This window comes from Helicoverpa zea, chromosome 12 (genome assembly GCF_022581195.2).
Source record: "Helicoverpa zea isolate HzStark_Cry1AcR chromosome 12, ilHelZeax1.1, whole genome shotgun sequence".
Classification (NCBI taxonomy): Eukaryota; Metazoa; Arthropoda; class Insecta; order Lepidoptera; family Noctuidae; genus Helicoverpa; species Helicoverpa zea.
Genome location: NC_061463.1, coordinates 7,726,534 through 7,746,546, shown reverse-complemented (window position 1 = coordinate 7,746,546; position 20,013 = coordinate 7,726,534). Strand labels below are relative to the sequence as shown.

Genomic DNA, 20,013 nt, shown 5'->3' with positions numbered 1-20,013 from the left:
GTCGCCACATGTTGTGTTGGACGCGTAATTTATGCTCTACTCTCTCTAAACATCTTTACGGCTATTCAATTGTCAGACTTGTATATTACCTCAGTAAACCTAGTAAATTATATAGGAGCTGAACTTTTGCCTAGCACGTTGTGCCAGATTAAAGTAAGCCATAAATTATATGCAGTTAAATGATACAGCACGACTCGTATCTTTTATTGACGGGTGTTCGAAGCTTCGAGCAGCTCGAGCACATAATTGATGAATGACCGACCCGGACGAGCGGCCGTCTGACACGATGTGCAAAACGGAACGGGGATAACCTCAGTTTGGAGTTCACTGCAGGGCACGCTTTGTACCAAATTACTGTAATGTTACTAAATACTGCAATGTATGCAATGGGTACCGAAATGTACAGTATGCATTAGTGGTGAGAATACCGGCCGACGACAGTATACGTCAGTGTGTATCTCACAAAACGTATCACGCGCGCACTCTACTGTGTTTGCTTACGCTCACGTCGAATCATCTGCATCTAATGTACCGAAGCTCTCAACTCAATAAAATACAGCTTCACTAAACTTGTTCAAATGTTAACGAGCCCCACGAGGCAACTTTAACTACAAGCAAATATTGGTAATCAAGGAAACGCTATCGTTAATTGTATTCCGAAAAAAAATGAAGATTCTTTATCCGCTGTGTAATTGTTTATTTTGTATGTTTGCCAACAATTACAGCCTAATTGACAGCTATAAAGCTAACGTAAAAAACAAAATCTTTGCACATTTCCATTTAACTACAGCTTGGCGTCAGCCTCCATCCATTCACTGTCACTGACGTCCCCGGGAAATGTATGTGCGGATGATGCCGATATTTTAATAAACGGACATACATTTTCATGATTTATATTACGCACGTAATATTAAAATGAACTACAGCTGTATAAAGAAATAAAACACTGGGAAAAAGTGACGTCAGACTCCGAAAGGTCATCGGACCCAACCTTTTCGTGGCGAACAACAACAAAATAAATCTTAGAACTAATACTAACTCGTTAAACCAAATATTTATGAAGGCCAAGTTAAATTTGGTTTAAGTTTATCACGGGTATTGTAAGATCAACGATCCTCGCATGTTACAAACGTCTGCGATATAGTTTAATTATAATGCATCCTGTATTATAAAGTGCGCTATATTCGCCTCTTGAACATCAAAGAAACTCGATCAGTCCGACATAGTAAACACAACATCGGCAACCCACAGCGAGTGCGACACGGACCACCTTTTCTCAGAATATGAACCGGCCAGTTCCCTGTTCCGTTCTACGGAATGAACCGTCGCACTGTTAATCCGACGCTAATAGAGCCGACCTTGACAGTCGTAAATATTTATATCAGGGTTTACGATGGTCAGTGTGAATGTCTTCTAATTTTAAGATGAGATGGGACTGGAAGATATGTAAATAGTGGTGACAGACGTGCTTGAATAATATCAGGGTTCCGGGTCCGTGTCCAAAGTTCATATTTTTACTTACTGGTCGTTATATTTAGATCTATCATCATATAATATGTTTAATTATTAGATACAAAGTCTTAATAAAGTCGCAAGTATTGGTTTTAACTTATATTTGCATCTTAAGAAAACATATACATATCTACAGTCATCGTTAATAGTCACTATCGATCTATCATTTCTGTTGTAATTAAAAGCCAACGATTATTCATAATCATACTTCAATGCTTTTAATTACTACGATCAATACATCCTTAAAGGTTTATAAATCTCCATACAAACTCGATGTTTTCAAACTGATGAGAATGTAAAAAATTACCATGGTGTTCATGGTACGGAATTTAACCTAAATGGGGGCTCGGAGCCAACCAATCGTTAATTAAGTGTCACGGTGTTTGATGAGCTTCGACTCGATCGTTAGTCAAATGAGAACAATGCTTTGCTTACAATTTGGGTTCTGTATTCATTAAATAACAAACAAAACTCACAATTTTAAGAACGTTTTAGATATACGATATAAAAAAATGTGTCTAGGTCTAGGAAATAACTGCAACGAATTAGGTTAACCGTCATTACTTTTTCATTCACGTATTTGCGTTCGTCGGCAGCTCCTAACGAATAGTTAAATATTAACATAAGCCCGGAATCGTGAGTAGTGTGGCGCCGAATTGCGTCGCTCATGTAGTTTCGATTAGAACCATAAAGCTTGTTCCTGACCTCATTACTTGATGAATGGATACTGTGTTCAAACATTCGAACACATTTGCCTGTAAAAGGTAAGTTCTAGTTTCGATCATTTATTATTATACCTCTAGAAGGAAAAAAATAAATGTGAGATTTGTATCCAGTAGTTGTAGTTCAGCTAGAAAGTTTCAACAAATCGGGGTACTTCTTTACTTACTTAGGTAGAGCTTTGCAGACACAGATTGAAAGCAGCATAATAATGCGTGTTGATTTGTTTTATTAATTCTTCTCATTCGTATTTTAAAAGTGTTTTTGCAGAATACGCATAACCCGAAAATGTTAAGTGGATTGAATTCTTGGCATTTCACAACAAACAACGAAACATTTTTTGGACTGTAAAAACATGTGTTTGCGCTCTGTGGTATTAATAGCTGACCCACCCAAGTAATTGCGTTCTTACATAAGTAAAATTTCATATGAATTTATTTTGCATTTTTTTTTTTATCTATTGCTTTATTAAGAAAAAGAACTGAATTCGAAAAACATTTATTGTGCTACAAACAGTCTTTTATTTTTTCTAATTTTCAGTGTGGTATTGTGGTGGTATGTTGTTATAGAACACGGTGTCTATGTGTGTGTCAAGGGAGCATAAAAGTATAACATCCAATCGACGATTACTAACTGGAATTAAAAACGTTTACTAGAGTAAACATTGTAAGAATGGCGTGTTTTACAAATGAGTGAGGGCTTTAACCAGTCTGCCGATGTTTGTGTTCATATGTTTTATTGTTTCTTAATTTTCTCGATGTTTCGTCGGTTCTCTGCCAGGCTCTTTAATTTAATGTGTATATTTACTGTATACTTTATTATTTTGAGTTGCATTCGCACATACCTATTTCGTTTCAGTAGTTGCAGTATTGGATCATCAGGCAGTATTTACCTTCAACAATTGCAAGCTGGTACGCTTCAATGCAAAGTAATAAAACCTAGTGCAATACATCAATCGTTATTGAGTTCAGTGTGACGGAGAGCCGGTTCATCGTCATCTATCAGGCACGGCTCCAATCCCGATCTATGGCCGAAAACCGTCTATGAGAAAGCCCCAATTACACTTTGTCCGTGCCCGCCCGAATCGAAGCCAAGACCTTTAAAGCGTTTGCGATTGAAACTAGGCTTACCGTAGTAGGTACCAGTATTACGTAACAGGAATCATTGACGTTCTATTTATAAACAAGTATCTATCGACGAAAGTATATTTTTTTTATCAACTGAAAAAATATCTCAGACATAAATATATTTTTAAATCAATGTTTCAATGTTTTCAATACAGGTCCGGATATTCCTTGAATAAATATAATATCGGCAGAAAATACATATCAATACTTAAAACATCAGTTTCTGCAGGCTAAATTTAATTTTATTGCGAATGAATCACTATTTGTATATCCGCGGTGTGAAATGAAAAGTTGGAAATAAAACAACCAAATCAACAAATATTTGAAACGCAAAAGTGATGAGTTCACATTGAATTTTGTAACATCTCTTGGGTGGATGAAAGATCTAGTTTATCTTTATGTCATTGGGAACATAAATTAAAATAAATCAACTACACAATTAATGGAGGAAGTTGTGGTCAATATTATTTCGCATTTTCATAAACCTCAATAGCTAAGAACAAAATAATAGTTCCATATTTTTCTCTTAAGCACAATGTTTTCAAAGAACGTGCCGTTTTCAATTATATTAACGACATAATATAACCCCAACTTTTAATAACAGCAGGAAATTGAAGTGGTATGCAATTAAAAAGTACGCCAGCAAAAAACGAACAACTGCGAACAAAAAGACATTGTTATTGAATTAATTCATTTGTTCAGCAACACGGTAAACAATAAGGTACCGGCATTTATTTATTTTCAGCTGAATATGAATAAAGCTTACGTTTATTTTTACAATTATTGAAGCGTTGGTGATTCGAATGAAAAATATTAGGGAAATATCATCGGAAATGAACTGGGTCCGGTTGGCTGCAAGCCAGTTCTGGCACTGTTCCTGTCACACACTTCCCAATCCACTTTCACAGTTTAACATTTCATAAAACTTCAGACAAGTACTCCTCGAAACTTCTAACGAAATTAAATGAAGTTCGACCGAAAAACTACATACTTTTGGAGTGGTTTACTACTTGCAAAGTACGGTCTGGTTTCATAAAGAGAATTGTACAGGAATAAAGTATGTAAGTTACGTGCAAGTGTTGATTTATTCAACAACTTAGTAATGCCATCTAGCGAGGATAAACCTAAGAGAAAATTGTACAGAGAATAGGACTTCTAAATAACTTTCATCTAGGTAGGGTCGCCCAAGCCATCAATTACTCAATATCAAAAATCGTGGTACGAAAGCTAAGAAAGCTCATACCAGCTCTTCGTACTCGTACAATAAATAATCTTTAACTAAATGCTGCATTAAACCTTAATTACTCCCTACTCCACCTCGTTTGAGCTTTACAAAACCTACCTTTTAATCAGGAGGTAGTCAATAAATAAGATACATTTTTTGTTTGTACCCTTAGGACTCCGAAACGACTGAAATGAAATTCTTCCACTACACTATCCCGAGTAACATAAGGTATATTTTTATATTTTATCATGGTACGAGAATAACGCGAGTGAAGCTGCGGGAAAACAGCCAGTATATAAGTAGTGTTTTACAATTATACGCTATACTTTTAAAGCTGCGCACTTTTCTTTGTTCTGTGTGGCGCGACCCACAAGAGAGGCATGCAGGACGCTTTCCGCTCGAGTTAACGTCGCCTTCCATTTGTGACGGACCGCGGCGGGAAAGAGGAATTCCTTCTCATAAACCCCTAGCTCAAAGGGCTATTTGAAAGTTAAATTAAGTGGTGGTTGGTTTTTAGTCTCACTTTGTAGGTCAGTTCTACGATTTTAGTCTTTATGCACTGAAGAAAAGTGAAAGTCACGGCTGAATTAAGTTGTTGAACTATTTCGATCGATTAATTGATATTTACTGAAAAGGACGTAATGACTCGTGAAAGTTTAGCGTGATTTTCCCTAAATTATCGTCACGTATATTGCAAAGGTTTGATTGTAATAAAATAAAATATATTTTAACTGTATGTGTTTTTAACGATTCTCAGTCACTACCTACAGGCAGGGCACACACGAATAACAATGAAATGTTTCAATCAACAATACACACTTAATCACCAGCTAATGATGACTGTAGAGTATAAATCTCACGAGATAGTTCGCCGTAATCATTACGAAATAACGTGTGACGATACACTACTGACATAATATTAATATAATTACCTATGGGTACATGTATATCGATGTCGGTTCACTTGGCTCACGCAGCTTTTGTGTCGTATAAATTCGAGTTCAGTGACTCATGTACTTGTTATGAAAATATGAACCTAGCAACTACACCTCGGCTAATTTCATATTAATGTAATGTACAAATCTAAATTTTTCGGCGTGATACATACTAAGGACGCTAATAATTAGGCGGTATTACTATCAGGTAATTAATTTAGTGGGCTTATAAATTGTATTATACAAGGTGTTGATTTGCATTTGTGCCATTGTTCAGGAGGAGGACATACAATACGTAAATAATCGATTGGAATTACAGTAGATGGGAAATAACTAATATGCACTGCTTTTTTTGTCATTGTAATGTCGTGGTATTTTCGAAGTAATCCAATTTTATGAATGAAATTTATGAGTGATCGTTGCGTATGCTTTGTGTTTGCGTTTGTGTGAGGGTGCAGCACGGTTTTAACGCCAGTAACATACGCGACAAGTTTAAATAAGGCTAGATGACATTTACGGAATTCCGAAAAAAAATTAAAGAAAAAAAAATACGTACCAATTTTTTTATTGATTTGGGTCGAGAATCATTAGCATAATTACGTCCTTGAATATGGCACGGATGCAAATCAACAGCTTGTATTAATGAATCATTTAACATTTTGGATTCAAGTTTATTTTAGTTTCAGTTCAGTATGATCGTTTACTGACACTTTTTACTGTTCTATAGCTTATTCCTCTATGTATATTAAAAGCATGTACACGGTTCTTCGATAATATTCCATATTTCTCATAAATAGCTAACTAATGACTCAATTAAAACAATATTTGTCAGTTTATAGTAAACTTGCACTAAACATGAGATTGAACTAGATAATACGACTACGTCAACTACTTACTATGCTAGTCATGACTCTAATTAATGGTGTGACAGGCGCATATGACGCAACAAACGCATCACAGCGGCCAAATGTGAGGCCGTAATGCAGCGCGTGCCCCAACGTAACCGCAGTATAGTTAGCGGTGACGCGGCCCAACAGAAATACACCGTCAGCATGTGCAGCCACCCCGGCCGCTGGGCCCGCCTGGTCACCTGCCAGCCCCCCCTGCCAACTGGGTGACCAGCCACTCCACGACCGCTCATACCATAACCAATGCCAAAACTGTGTACACAGCTCCAAACTAACATAATCTTCCAAAAGTTCAGCGAATAAAACGAAACTCATAAATCTTCTTTAGGAAGCTCTCCTGACGTTTCATAATATTTGCATACATATGCGATGTTTACAATCGTAAAACTTTTTAAGCTTACTGTGTGTTTTAATGTTATTTAGTATGCCGAGTAACTGTGCCTACATAAATAATAAACTACTAGAGCAGCTTTTAAAGCTGACGAGATGTCGCCAGCCATCCGCGCTATTGCCACCCCTTCCGCGGGTAGCGTGAAATGTCAACACCACAGCTGACGTGTTCCGACATTCCACTATAAATTGAATAGAAAACTGAACTACATAGTGTTGTTAACTCTGTTACATTAAGATAACATTGGCATTACATCAATATACACAAAGATGCATCATAAGCTAACAGAATGCGTTCCGCCGATTGAAATTTTGCATGTCTAAACGTGAAAGATGATCTTTTAGCGATGGTGAACTCAAGCAGAAACGGAAAAGGGTAATAAATTGTTTGGCTCGGCTCGTATCTGAAGTGAAACATCACCGAAGGCTTTCTGAAATAGGTCACGGACTGAGGGGCTGGCGTATGGCGCCAGCGAAATAACAAATATCTTACCTTACCAACTGTAGGTACAAAGAAATACCTTGGCTTGTGGAGCGAGGCCTTCCTTTAATAAAACTAATTAAGTGGAAGTTCACTCTCTTTATAAGTTCCTTGAAGTGACATTTACACGGCGCGCGTGTATATCCCAAACTTAAATTAGCTTAGGGCTCCACTGACACTCGTATCGGGAAGAGAGGGGCTTATTTACTTTTTACCTCGAAAATATACCTGGCATTATGTCCTAGTGTCCACTAAGTGCTTTACCAATTAAAGACTGACTTAGTGTTCAAATGTTAAGCTGTATCGTCATTTGCAGAAGGACAATATTGACTGTTCATCATAACCGTTAATCAATCATTGGGACATAAGCAAATAGCACTTGTGTAGAATACCTAATCCCATCGATTAATTAGGTGTGTACTCTGTTATCAGTAGTTAATGATGTGATAACAAAACGCTGGTTATTTACACAGGCAATCCTCTGTTATCAACTGCTCTATCGAAATCTGATGAACATGTATGTATGGGAACGGTGCAGGTTATTTCTCATTTACTAAGTTGATATATCTAAAGATATCTTACGATACAACCGAGCCGTGTATAATGTGGCAATTTCGATCGTTGCGTAGCAGAAATGATTTTCTGATATGCATATCGAAATAAACTAAAACGAGAAACGTTAAATTATGCGCTCCACTTTAGAGCAACATGTACGAGTATGTTTCACGAACAAGGTTATCACGGAACTGAAATTTATTAAGGGGCTTTGTAGGTAAAACTGAAAACAACTCTGTGTTGATGGTTGCTTTCTCCAAAACCTCTACCTTGTGGAACAGCTTTACCTTGCAAAGTTGCAATGAGACATCAATGATGGGCTTATAAAAAATTGTATTACATATTCTGTATGAAATCCCAGAATTTGTCACAGATTTTTCTTGTCATAAAAATGCACTTCATAGAAATCTGTGAGGTTTTCCTGAGCTTTAGTATATAAAACCAGGTGGAAAGCTTTTCCGAGTTACGTGATTTTATAAAATGAAAAGCGTTTGAATGGAACCAACAGCCGGGTGGATTTTCTCGCTCCATTAATATGAGAATCCTTATTCCTTTCACGGTATTGTTTACGAGTCAAACCTCCGCCTTCAACCCACAAGTAGGTAGGTAGTATTATGTTCTCCAAATACCTATGTATTTATTTAAACCACAAATAAGTTGTGCAAACAATGATCTCACCCACTCCCATCAATCTGGACTCAGTATTATCGAAGACTCACATGATGCTAGCTTTATTTATGGACATTTTGTTTCTTGTTTTCATCAAACATATTGATAACTGTAGTTACGGGAGTACTACCTGGAACCTACCTCAATTACATAAGTACTAAGTATAAATGATAAAATACACCTGGCCACATGACCGTGGGTGACGAAAGTCAGTGAAACAAATGACAGTTATTTATACGGCCATAGTGATAAACATGTACCTGAATCAAATACTCTTAAAAATCCTTGATGATTATGTATAAACAACTATTTGGCACTGGTCTCGGTGGAATATTAACAAGAATACCCTCACTCAACACTCATCGGCAATTAACTCGGTATTAGAGCTTGTTTGATGAAGTCATTAATAGCCGCGAATAACATTCTATACTATTAAACATATTTTAAAATACTTTCTAAAGAAGTTGATTACAAAATTTCAATCTATATGGGTAAAAATATTGATTGTAAGTCATTTCCATCTCATTTTACCTCGAATTTTAAAATGTCTTAAACTCATTTTTGTTCGGAGAAATTATGAAATTGTCAAAGCTTTTGAGAAGACGGAGAGGTGTTATAACATTGGTATGCAAGACTGTGACCCCATTATGTGCGAAGCGTGCTGTGCACAAAGATGAACAAGCTCCTCTTCTTGAGGGTAACTCTTTAAGGAAGATAAATACTTTTCAATTTTATATGGGTCAAAAAATGTGGCAGTAGACACTTATTTAATAGAGCTTTTACTTTTTAAAAACCTTAAAGTAGACTTACAGAGCACAAAAAGTGGAAAATAATTTTCTTTCAGTTGCAACCTTTACACCTTTAGCTCTAGATAACTGATGGAGGTTACCTACTTTGGAACAAAGTAACATTAAGTATTAACCCTATTACCCTTAATTACATTGCCAGGCAGTATACTTTAAGGTTTTCTCATGAAGTCTCGTAAAACCGTCAATCCGTATAATTGTTACGGCTTGAGTGGCGATCGAACAAAAGTTTGAAAAACAAACACTGCTCCCTCACGATAAACAATTGGCGCGCATGCGAGCGGCGCCGACAGCTTGATGTGACTGTGTGAGTGGCAGCCTGGCCGGCCGGCCGACGTAGCTGGTGGAGCGCCTTATGAACTTTGTAGATCGTATCACATCATATTCTGTATTCAAACAAATGTAATTTACGTTTGTATAAAACACTTTCTTTCGTGACTTATTATAATGCAATTTTGTACTCACTTTCTATTTAGGCGAGGTAATAACGTATATCTATTGTGAAAACTTTGACGATATGACTATTCTCAGGCACGATTTAGTAAGTCTCTTTATCGACCCTCTATAATCTTTTTTAAAATGTTAATTTTTATGCACACTAAGCCTGAGCAAACGAATGTAAGTGTGAACAACATTGAACAAAACATTGTTATGTTCGTCCAATGAGATCGTAGTCCCTAGTTCCTTATGAAACCGTTTGACCGGTGCACAGGGAGCCGTCTGTTTTATCTCCACCGATCTAGCCATAAATTATTGGCAATCGATTTTATGGCTTTACATTGTCTTAGAACACTTCGTTTCTAACAGGTTCCCCGCCTCACTATAATATATTTTATTGCAAATTTAATGGTTTGGTTTAAATATTTTTAGATTAGTGTTATTTTTGTAAACATGCAATAGCAACCTAGTTATTTAATTTTATTATTTGTTGATTGGGACTTCTTCAAAGTAGAGCATTAACGTAAATCTTGGTTTTCAAGATAATGTGTGTTCTAGGGTATTCGTGTGTGGCTAGGCAGTGGTCGGCCAGTGGGTGCCAGGCGCGGGTGAGCGTGGGCCGCACGTAGCCGCCCGCCCTTTGTTCTCACCGCTCACAACCGGCACGCGATCAATATTCACGCTAAGTCCAAGATATACACTTTTGTCCGGCCTAACCGCACTAATCTACCTGTCCAACTGTCTAGATAAATGCCCCCCTTATTTACTTTGTGTAACTAATTTAAGCAACGTAACACGGGTTGCATTCAAACAAAAAAACTAACATTGTCTCAAGTTTCTGAATTTATTTCCACAGCTTTCAATTAGCTAAAGTGATTGTTATTGATTCTCTCCGAACACAGTTGATAGATCTATACTCATTTCAATGTTAAAAGGGCTCATTTTAATCAACTTCTATCAATAGATATACCTACGTACTTACTTTTATCTAAGTTTTGGTCTGCATATTACAGTAATTTTCCGTTTTAATTCAGTGAATTCGAATAATTCATACGCCTATTTATCGTTACAAGAACGCGGATAGGTTGGTAGGTTACACGAAATATATTTCATAACAAATCAGTCAAACCGTTAAGTATGTTTACCTTACCCATAAAAAATAACGAACAAATATTTTCTAAAAGCCGAAACAATGGCATTCTGAGAGTTACACTGACACCTTGTATTACACTGACGGTTGTTTTTGTAGTAACTAATTTACACATGTCTACATTTGTGTGGGGGCCCGAATTCTTGAAAGCCCTTTTACTTCGCATTCCTGTAATTCCATATTAATATTTCTATGCGAAGTAATAAAGTAGAGTGGCTTTCCCGCAGATAACATCTACATAGACTAGACGTAGAAACACTCAACACATTTCCATTTAAGACAGACATCCGAAATGTACAAATATTCGACTATTTTTCTACGACCTATATCTAGAAGTAAGAGCTTATTTTCAGTTCTACCTGCAGGGTAGATAATACCACTCAGATACTGCACCTGCTCCCGCCTCTAAATCCCCATACAAAACTTTTTACATTCCCTATAACAAGATGAGTCGTTTATCGGAGGTAAATAAGGATTAAAAATCCGTCCTTCATTTTCCGACGTGATAGAATGAACACACGTATAATTTAGCCAGTCAAGAAAAATATGGTAACAAATTCAAAGTGCGATAAACTATACCTTTAAAGTGCTTTTTAAATACCTACTCGTTATGGTGTTCTAACAGGCTGTTGTAAGTTTTTCAATCCCAATAAACAAGCATGCAAAATGAAACAATTCGCAAAGCAATTCGCCTACAGAGCTTTAACCGTATTTGCCTGTGAGAGAGCACACTAACCAAACCGACGATTAAATTACCTAACAGTAAGTTCCGTGGGTTTGTCATTAAAGTCCGGATCGGCGCCGGATTGGTCACGTCACTACTACATAGTTGGCTGGAAAATAGCCAAATGTGGCACAAGCCCCGATGTGTACTGGCTTCGGACTAGATACATACTACCTTGACATTTGGGCCAATTTGGACATGAATCAGTTTTGAACTTTTGACATGAGAAGATTATACGCGTATCTCTATTTTATTTCGGTAATAAAGATATTTTTTGGCAAAGATATAAATGCATTGGCATATATACGTAGAATAAATCTTTATTTCAAATTCGTACAACTATCATCTTGAACTCATAGTTTCATGTCTTTGAAATATTAAGGAGATTGAGTTTATTAGAGAGAGATTTAAAAGGAAATAGAAACAAATTTTTTATAAATAATTTTCCTGATGTTTCTATTATGCTAAAATCAAATACATTATCGTAGGTGGGTATAGATTGCGTGAATGCAGTACAATGTTCCCATTCTCCTCCAGGTAATCCGATTACTAGTCTATAGAACGGGAATGATGCGTCAGGTCACAAAGCCGACTCCGCAGAGTTCCAACTGCAAACAGATATTATTTACGTACAGCTACATTAACACGGCAGTATTTTAATGAGGACGTATTATTACCTATATACAGATACGTCAATTACTGCATTCTATGGCTATCCGCCTTTAAAGCGGATATTTCTGAAGTCCCATTACATATGTTGATAACACCTAACGACGACGCCATTAGCCGGAGTGAATTTATCTGGAAATCGTTTGTCATGCTATGAAGATATGTATACAAATATTACATAAACGATTTCATCCCTATCACATGTTGTGGAAGAATGAATCGGGAAAAATTTCACACAAGAAAAGCTCTTTTCACGAAAATAGATACGGACAATTAACCAGAATGGGAAAAGGTTTTTTTCTACGATTTTTCATGGTAAAACATTATAAAAGGGTTTGATAATTTAATAAAACTCCCAAAAACCAGTAAACGTGATCACAACTGAATCTATTTAAACAGACCTTAGAACCATGTTAGAGCATACACTTCTCCAAAGCTTTGTCAGTTTCACCAGACCAAGAGTGGAATCACAAGCTGTCCACTATTAAATTGAGGTATGGACATCACGTGCAACAAACCTGTATATTTTCATTATGACAGCTAAACCCCGATACAATAATAGCAATAAATCCTTCAGTAAAGTAAACAGAGCAAAGGAAGTACCTACGTAGGTACACATTTTTTTGTTCCAATGATTAATAGGTGTTTCTCCAATACTAAACCGTGAAACATCCTCTTGAAATTATACAATTTAAAAGCGCGCTAATGTTCACATTTTCCACGAACTTTTTACGATACATTTTATTGTTTCAATACAGCTTTTATTGCAAGAGAGTTGTAGAGAATCTGCGTTTTTTATTTGATTATATCTATCGTAGCGTTTCGGGTGAAACTAATTCATAAATAACGCTAACCCATACAAAGTTAAAGCAGCATATCAATTAGTTGACTAAACATGTCTATAGTACGTAGATTAGCTATAGCGTTATGTAGTCGTAAAACGTTGTAGTTGATGTTAACACGTGACATACATCTATAAACATCGCCGTGGGTGGTTATTACAATGAAGTGTGAACTGATGTATTTATTACTTCACTACTATTGGGCAGACTATATTTCGCAATATTTTCGTAGACTATTTCAACCAATGATAAATGTAACGTGAATCATAGGACATAATATACCACGTAACCTCGCAGTCACTTCAGTTTATGACTGAGTACAACTGTTCTGCCCATTTGATCCCCACATATATTTATTTTTAATGCATGCACATACGATATAGAAAGTTACAGTTAGAACACAATAATGCCGTGCCTGTCCGAAAAATGAGACAATTAAGTTACAACTTTTGCAATACTTTCCACTTGCAAAGTTGCAATGAATCCACAAACCAAATTGATGGCAATATTTAGGCATAGATTCTTTGTCGCCGAAACGAATCTAGTCTGGAAAACAACGATAATACTTAGGTAGATACTAAGATATATTTAAGCACTAGCTAGCTTTTTTATGCTACATAGGAGACCTACTAGCACAAATAAACAAGAAGTTATTTCATATAGACTCGGAAAATAAAGCCTTTTGGCAAATAAGATATTATGTCATGGCTGACTTGCTGGATATTTGCCAGCCGAAGCCTCCCCGAGAACTTCTAGCAGAAAATTACACATGATATCATAGAGATGTTGGATTGAACTTTGAAGTATACCTATCACTTATAATTTGGGATAAATGTAAATAACATCAACTTATCAACGGAACCAATAGGATTACACAGGATTAGCTGTCTTAAGGAGAATTAGGGTCGCCGCGTAAACGCAAATTATGTATTAGCTCTTATGTAAGTAATATCTAATCCCGTAAACCATTATGAAAATATCATTCGATAAGTAATGTGTATTCTAAGATTTACCTATTCAGTTACTTCGGTTAACAATGCACATCATTAACTGGTAAAGGTAGACCTTAAGCAACTAGCAATATGTACCTAAATCTAAGTATAATAATATATAAGTAAGTACTTCAAAATCTGTTATGAGAGCAGTCACATCATAACGATGATCGCTCATCCCGTCTACAAGAGGTCTGTTGACGCAGTTAGCAATAGATAATGGACGTTCAAGTGCGCTCAATAGGTACCTACACGTTGTCATATATAAACAGAAAACAGACATATAACTGCTACGTAGATATGTAAGTATAAATGCTTCATCCGCACACACGCATAACCGTTCCGGATTCCAATATTATGATCATACCGCTAAGTATGGCATCATTTTGTTTTACGGCAGAGCCTGCCGCCAAAACTATTGAATTTTGCAGTTTCAATGAACTATTTTCTGTGAAGCCCTAGGCGAATTCAGGCTTTGTGTTGAACTTTCGAGGTTGACGTGGAACTTGAACGGACTATTCCGTTATTGTACGAACTAGTTTTCCGAACTACGAAAGTTCGGAAAACTGTTCAATGTTTCGCTACACTTTCTTCAGCAGGAGTTCTTACCGAACTCCAATAAGGTTTAAATAGTTGAATAGTTTAAACTTACGGACCTACATAGTCAACACCATCCTCCGAGCCTTTTTTCCCAATCATGTTGGGGTCGGCTTCCAGCCTCACCGGATTCAGCTGGGTACCAGTGCTTTACAAGAAGCGACTGCCTATCTGACCTCCTCAACCCAGTTACCCGGGCAATCCGATACCCCTTGGTTAGACTGGTGTCAGACTTACTGGCTTCTGACTACCCTTAACGACTGCCAAGGATGTTCAATGACAGTCGGGACCTACAGTTTAACGTGCCATCCGAAACACAGTCAATGGTGTCTAAGATATACTTAGAAAGTACATACAAACTTAGTACGTTAAACGTACGCATTGGTACTTGCCTGACCTGGGATCGAACCCGCGCCCTTATACTTGAGAGGTTGGTCCTTCACCCACTAGGCAACCACGACTCTTAACTACATAGTCAACACCAAATGCTCCATATCAAGATACCGGCTAGTCTCATTATTGAAAAATATATTATACCACATACCAATAAAAGTTGACAGTCGACTAAAAAAGCGGTTAAATGAATTGATAAAAGCGATTTTCTTTGATAGTAATCAGATAACGTTTTCAAAGCGTTTGCGGCAAATTCCGACATAGGTAAAATAAATAAATGATTGAGAGCGCCGTGTGCGGAACGATGAGATGCCAATAATACAGCGCGTCCGCGTGGAAGCACGCTGACTATGTCACACACATCGCCTTCATCTCACACGATTAATTCAACCGGCACCGTGTTTCCCAAGGCTTTTTTGTGCTAGAAACTTGGTCAACTTATGTTATGTATGAAAATGCTAATTATACTGATTGAAGTTAGAAACAGGTCGCTGGCGACACATGAAATTCTATAAATCGATTATACCCATTAAAATCGTAATCGTAGGTATTTCAATTTACCTACAGTAAGTAAACTAGGTATGTTCATCAAATTGATGATTGCTATATTTTAAGTAAAATTAATATGTTTAAAACTATCAATCAATTTAAATAGGTATCTGCACTCGTGCGAGCTTTTAAATGATCTTTTCATCAATTTCTGAAATTTAGAAATTTCAGCGAAGCTTCATGTGTTTTTATTATTACCTAATTGTAAACGACTAATATACATATGTGTACTGTAATGTACTAGAAGATGAGTCAATATTTCAATGTCCAGACTGGACTCAAACTTGTAGAATATCAGCTAGCAAAGCTATTAGCATCAGTTACGATAACTTAGGTATTAAGTTCATCCACTTGCATAAAACAGCAGGTACTTTCAGCGATAACACTGTTAAATTGTAGAAGGCGTTTTAGCTCCACGGTATACCAAGCTAAGTGTTTACTAATGAAACTAATCAATAATAGATAGCACGCCAGCAGCGTCGTAAGACGTTGGATCAATATTGGTTTACGTTGTATTCATGTAAGTTGCACGGGCGCGGTAACGCCGCACGGGATCCGGAGCTTTTTTATCATAAGCATATTCAATAAAATTGTTTTGATAGTAGTAACAAGTAATAGTAAAGTAACGCAAACTAAAATGTACCTCCGTATTTACTCATTTAAATACAATATTGGGATAATAAAATGTAGGTACCTCCGTATTTACTCATTTAAATACAATATTGGGATAATAAAAATGTATTTAGGTTACTAAAATTGGAAAAATTATGTCAGTTTTCCACCACTCAATCCAACATTCCAGATTAGGCAGATCAATACATGCATGACTAGATTATTCAAGACGCTAACTTACATAAATACATTTAGATTATGTAAATACGATCCCTTGTAATGTTGGTTGAAAAAAGGCAAACGATTTCCTCATTGTGTTTGTAAAAACTTCGCCGATGCGGTCGCTACAGGGGCGAAAAGCTTCCATTACTACTAAATGCACAGGAACATCATAATTTTAGATAGCTACCGATTGCGATATCGTATTATTGTACCGTTTTACATTCGCATGTAGCTGCATATTTCTGCATGCTTACTGTTCATAGGTTCTTTGAAAAGAGTACATACATAGGCACTTCAAAATGGCCAGATTTGATAGATATAAGTTCTTTTTAATAAATGTATGACTATGCATGACTCAGCCTAATAGCGCTGATTCTATACCTATGGTATGTACAATTCACATAGATAGCTCGCAAATTGGTTTCCTTTCCTGTATTGAAAGTGTATCGACTAACTAAATTCTATTAAATCGTGTGCTAGCTCTAAAGTGTACGTCTATTGTAACGAACATTGCTACTATGCTTTCAATGTAAAACGTCTGGATCGATTTACATAAAATCTGTTGGAGCCTAGTTTTTTTTTCAGTGTTTTAAGTTGGTCCCTCATACGTGATTCGAAGTACACCTCATACATAAAACCACACCAAGATTAAATATCTGAGACTGCAATGAGCACTTTTGGAAGTACAGTTCCTTTATTGTACATATAATTCAGACTCGTCCGTTCAGGCCCGCTCCATTCCAGTCTTTGTTTATGATAAAGCTTTCATGTGGGATCAGCCATTCAATAAATTAGATAATACTCCCGTTAAGTGTTTAGTAGGTAATCTTTTCCTAAGACAAAGTTCCCTCGTCTATGGCTACACAAGCTGTGATGGCGGTGTGTTTACAGCACTAAGCATATAATTCCGTGCACGCAACCGCCTAGCAAACAATGGGGAGCTCCGATAGACCGATGGTATGTATTTATTCAAAGGAATTAGTTGGTAGAGCGAACACTTACTAACTGATAGGTAGGTGCTACTCATCCACCCGGTAAATAATAGTTCCGAGTACTGAAGAGACGTAGAAAAATTACGTACAAACAGCAAATTCGGGCCTCTACGTAATTTTGATACCATGTGCGAGTGAAATGAATGTCGCTCATTTCTCATCGGTTTGATGAACTCTGTAAAGCTAAAGAGTACGTATTAAGGACGTACGTATTTTTAAATGGTACACAAAACCCTGTTTACAATTGGTAATTGCTCGAGGAAATTCAAATGTAAATGAAAAAAATATCTAAGGGATAGCTATTGACACTTTTCTTCCTTTCATAAATACATAGATAGATACTATAGTTGTAAAGCTAAATCATTTACACCTATGTACCTATTTAAATGGTTATAATGCTGGATTAACTGAAACAAATGCTAACTTTAACTGTTCTAAATACTTTATTTACAAAGGTTTAATTTGGGAAACGTCAACCAACTGCGTAAAATTTTTTAAGGCATAAAATATCACACTTAAAGACATAAAATATCCAATTTTCTACAAGACTTGTTACTGAATAAGTAATAAAGATTACAATCATTTAAAATGTAATAAAGGTTAAGCCTTTAAATCCCAAAATTGCCACGTCTGCACAAATCATTAAATAGTTGACATCAGCCTGAAACTCTGAATTACCATCATTCATAAGCTTTGCCAATCTTTTGAGCCCGGTGTCTTGTAAAAGTTGCACGCGTTATTTCTCGAAATATCTAAGACAACAGTAGAAAATAAAATTGTCCCATCTACCTATTGCCAAACGGTTGTTACCGAATGTCAAAGTTGCGAAAATGGGTCACCGGATGGAATACATGCCATGCAATGTAATGTACCACAATCGATGCAATTTCACATTTGTGTTGCTCAAACGACGCCAGAATCTGCCAACGAGATGCGAATATTTTTATCTCAGTATCATTCTAAATTAGTCCGCACATTCTTATCTTCGAAATTGTTCAATAATAAACATTAAAGGCATTTGATTTTAAAACATTACATTTATACATTACCGAATAACAATTCCCATTCATTACGATCACTGAAACTATTTTTGATGAATGAAAGTGAAGTGTTTACCTGCCGTGGTGACCTTGATGTGTGATAGACAATGAAGAGGATAGTATCCGCTATCGATCCTGGAGCCACGTGCTCGCCAAGACTTGAATCACCAGCGCTGATGAGGCCAGGATTGCATAAAAGGATCACAATTGCACAAAGGTTTAACGGTTTAGCTCACTATTGGTAAGGAAGTTAAGCCGGGGTACGTACGTAGTGTTAAGGCATAGGGTGGTTCACATTTATGTTAGGGTTCGCGCGCGATCGGTGGTGTCGGTGCGTGAGGTCGCGGGCTCGGAGTCGCGAGGCGCTGGGCGTGCGGAGCGCTCGGGCGTCGGGCGTCGGGCGCGGACTGGCGACCGTCGAGCCGAGTGTTCGGCCGCCTCGGCGACGCGCGCTGCCGCTATTTGCGCCCACTGCGCCCGCTTGCCGCCCGCCCCGCCCGCCCTGAGCTTTCTCTGCGCAGCGCAACAACAAACATTTCTTTATTCCACCTGTAACTGTTTTCTGATTGCTTGCACTCAAGACATACTGATAGGAACTTCGTGTTAACGAGGTCTCATGTACCTACTTTATGATTGCATTAGCTAGAACCTACCTATGCCATACATGAAACTAACCATAAAACTAAACCTGAAAGCCGGTTAATGAAACTATTATGGCTGAAAGGGGCTGCTGAACCAATTTGGATAATCTTTTTCAGTAATTATAACGAAAAGGAAGAACATGATAGGAACCTAACGTAGGTAATAGGAGAGTTTAGCTTGGTGTCGTTTTTATCGCCGTCAGAAAGAAGTGAATTATAAAAAATAAAGGATTTCAGTAGGTACTACTTCCTGTAACAGTTGTCGGTCGTCGGTAACGTGGGCTGCTATGCTAAGTGCCGCGGTTTCCATATGCAATTTAAGTTTTACCAGGCTTCCAGTCGTGAGAATCGGTGTTTTAGTCAATGTTTTTCACAAATGTAAACTTTTTACACAAATGTAAAACAAACTCGTGCTGAAAACAAGGATTCGAGTGATTAGGTACCTAAGTAGGTAACTGTTATGATTGTGTTTGCATCGAATTTTAGCCATATTTTATTTTTAAACTGAGTTTTAATAAAAAGTCTTAGAACAAAGAAATATTTCTTTTGTCATTTATCATAACTCATATCAATTATGTTTAGATAGGTTTACAGGCTACTCAAATGGATTGTAGCTTCCGGTTTCCCATCCTCCAGTTTAATACAAAAAGTAAGTAAAAAACGTTTTATACAAAAAAAGTAACACTTCAATAATGGGCATACCTACTTAAGTCTACACTGTGCTAAAAACCGCATCAAAATCGATTCAGCCAAAAGTGCGACTTTCGCGCTCATACGTCATATGCAGGTAAAACTAAGAACCTTCTTTTTTATAGTCGTTTATA

The 20,013-nt window shown here is 37.0% G+C and overlaps 1 protein-coding gene across 5 annotated transcripts in view; it reads right to left on the bottom strand.

Moving 5' to 3' along the window:
- The window catches only part of LOC124634872 (potassium voltage-gated channel protein Shab), a 42,697-nt gene extending 23,732 nt beyond the window's left edge, over window positions 1-18,965 (bottom strand). For 4 of the 5 annotated variants that reach the window (XM_047170533.1, XM_047170534.1, XM_047170535.1 and 1 more), the window contains exon 1: window positions 18,625-18,964. The gene's annotated coding sequence lies outside the window, so the exon portion shown is untranslated. Of the gene's footprint in view, window positions 1-18,624 lie in introns of all 5 variants that reach the window. The other variant, XR_006984937.1, reaches the window with a different exon arrangement.
- Between the last annotated feature and the right edge of the window lie 1,048 nt (window positions 18,966-20,013).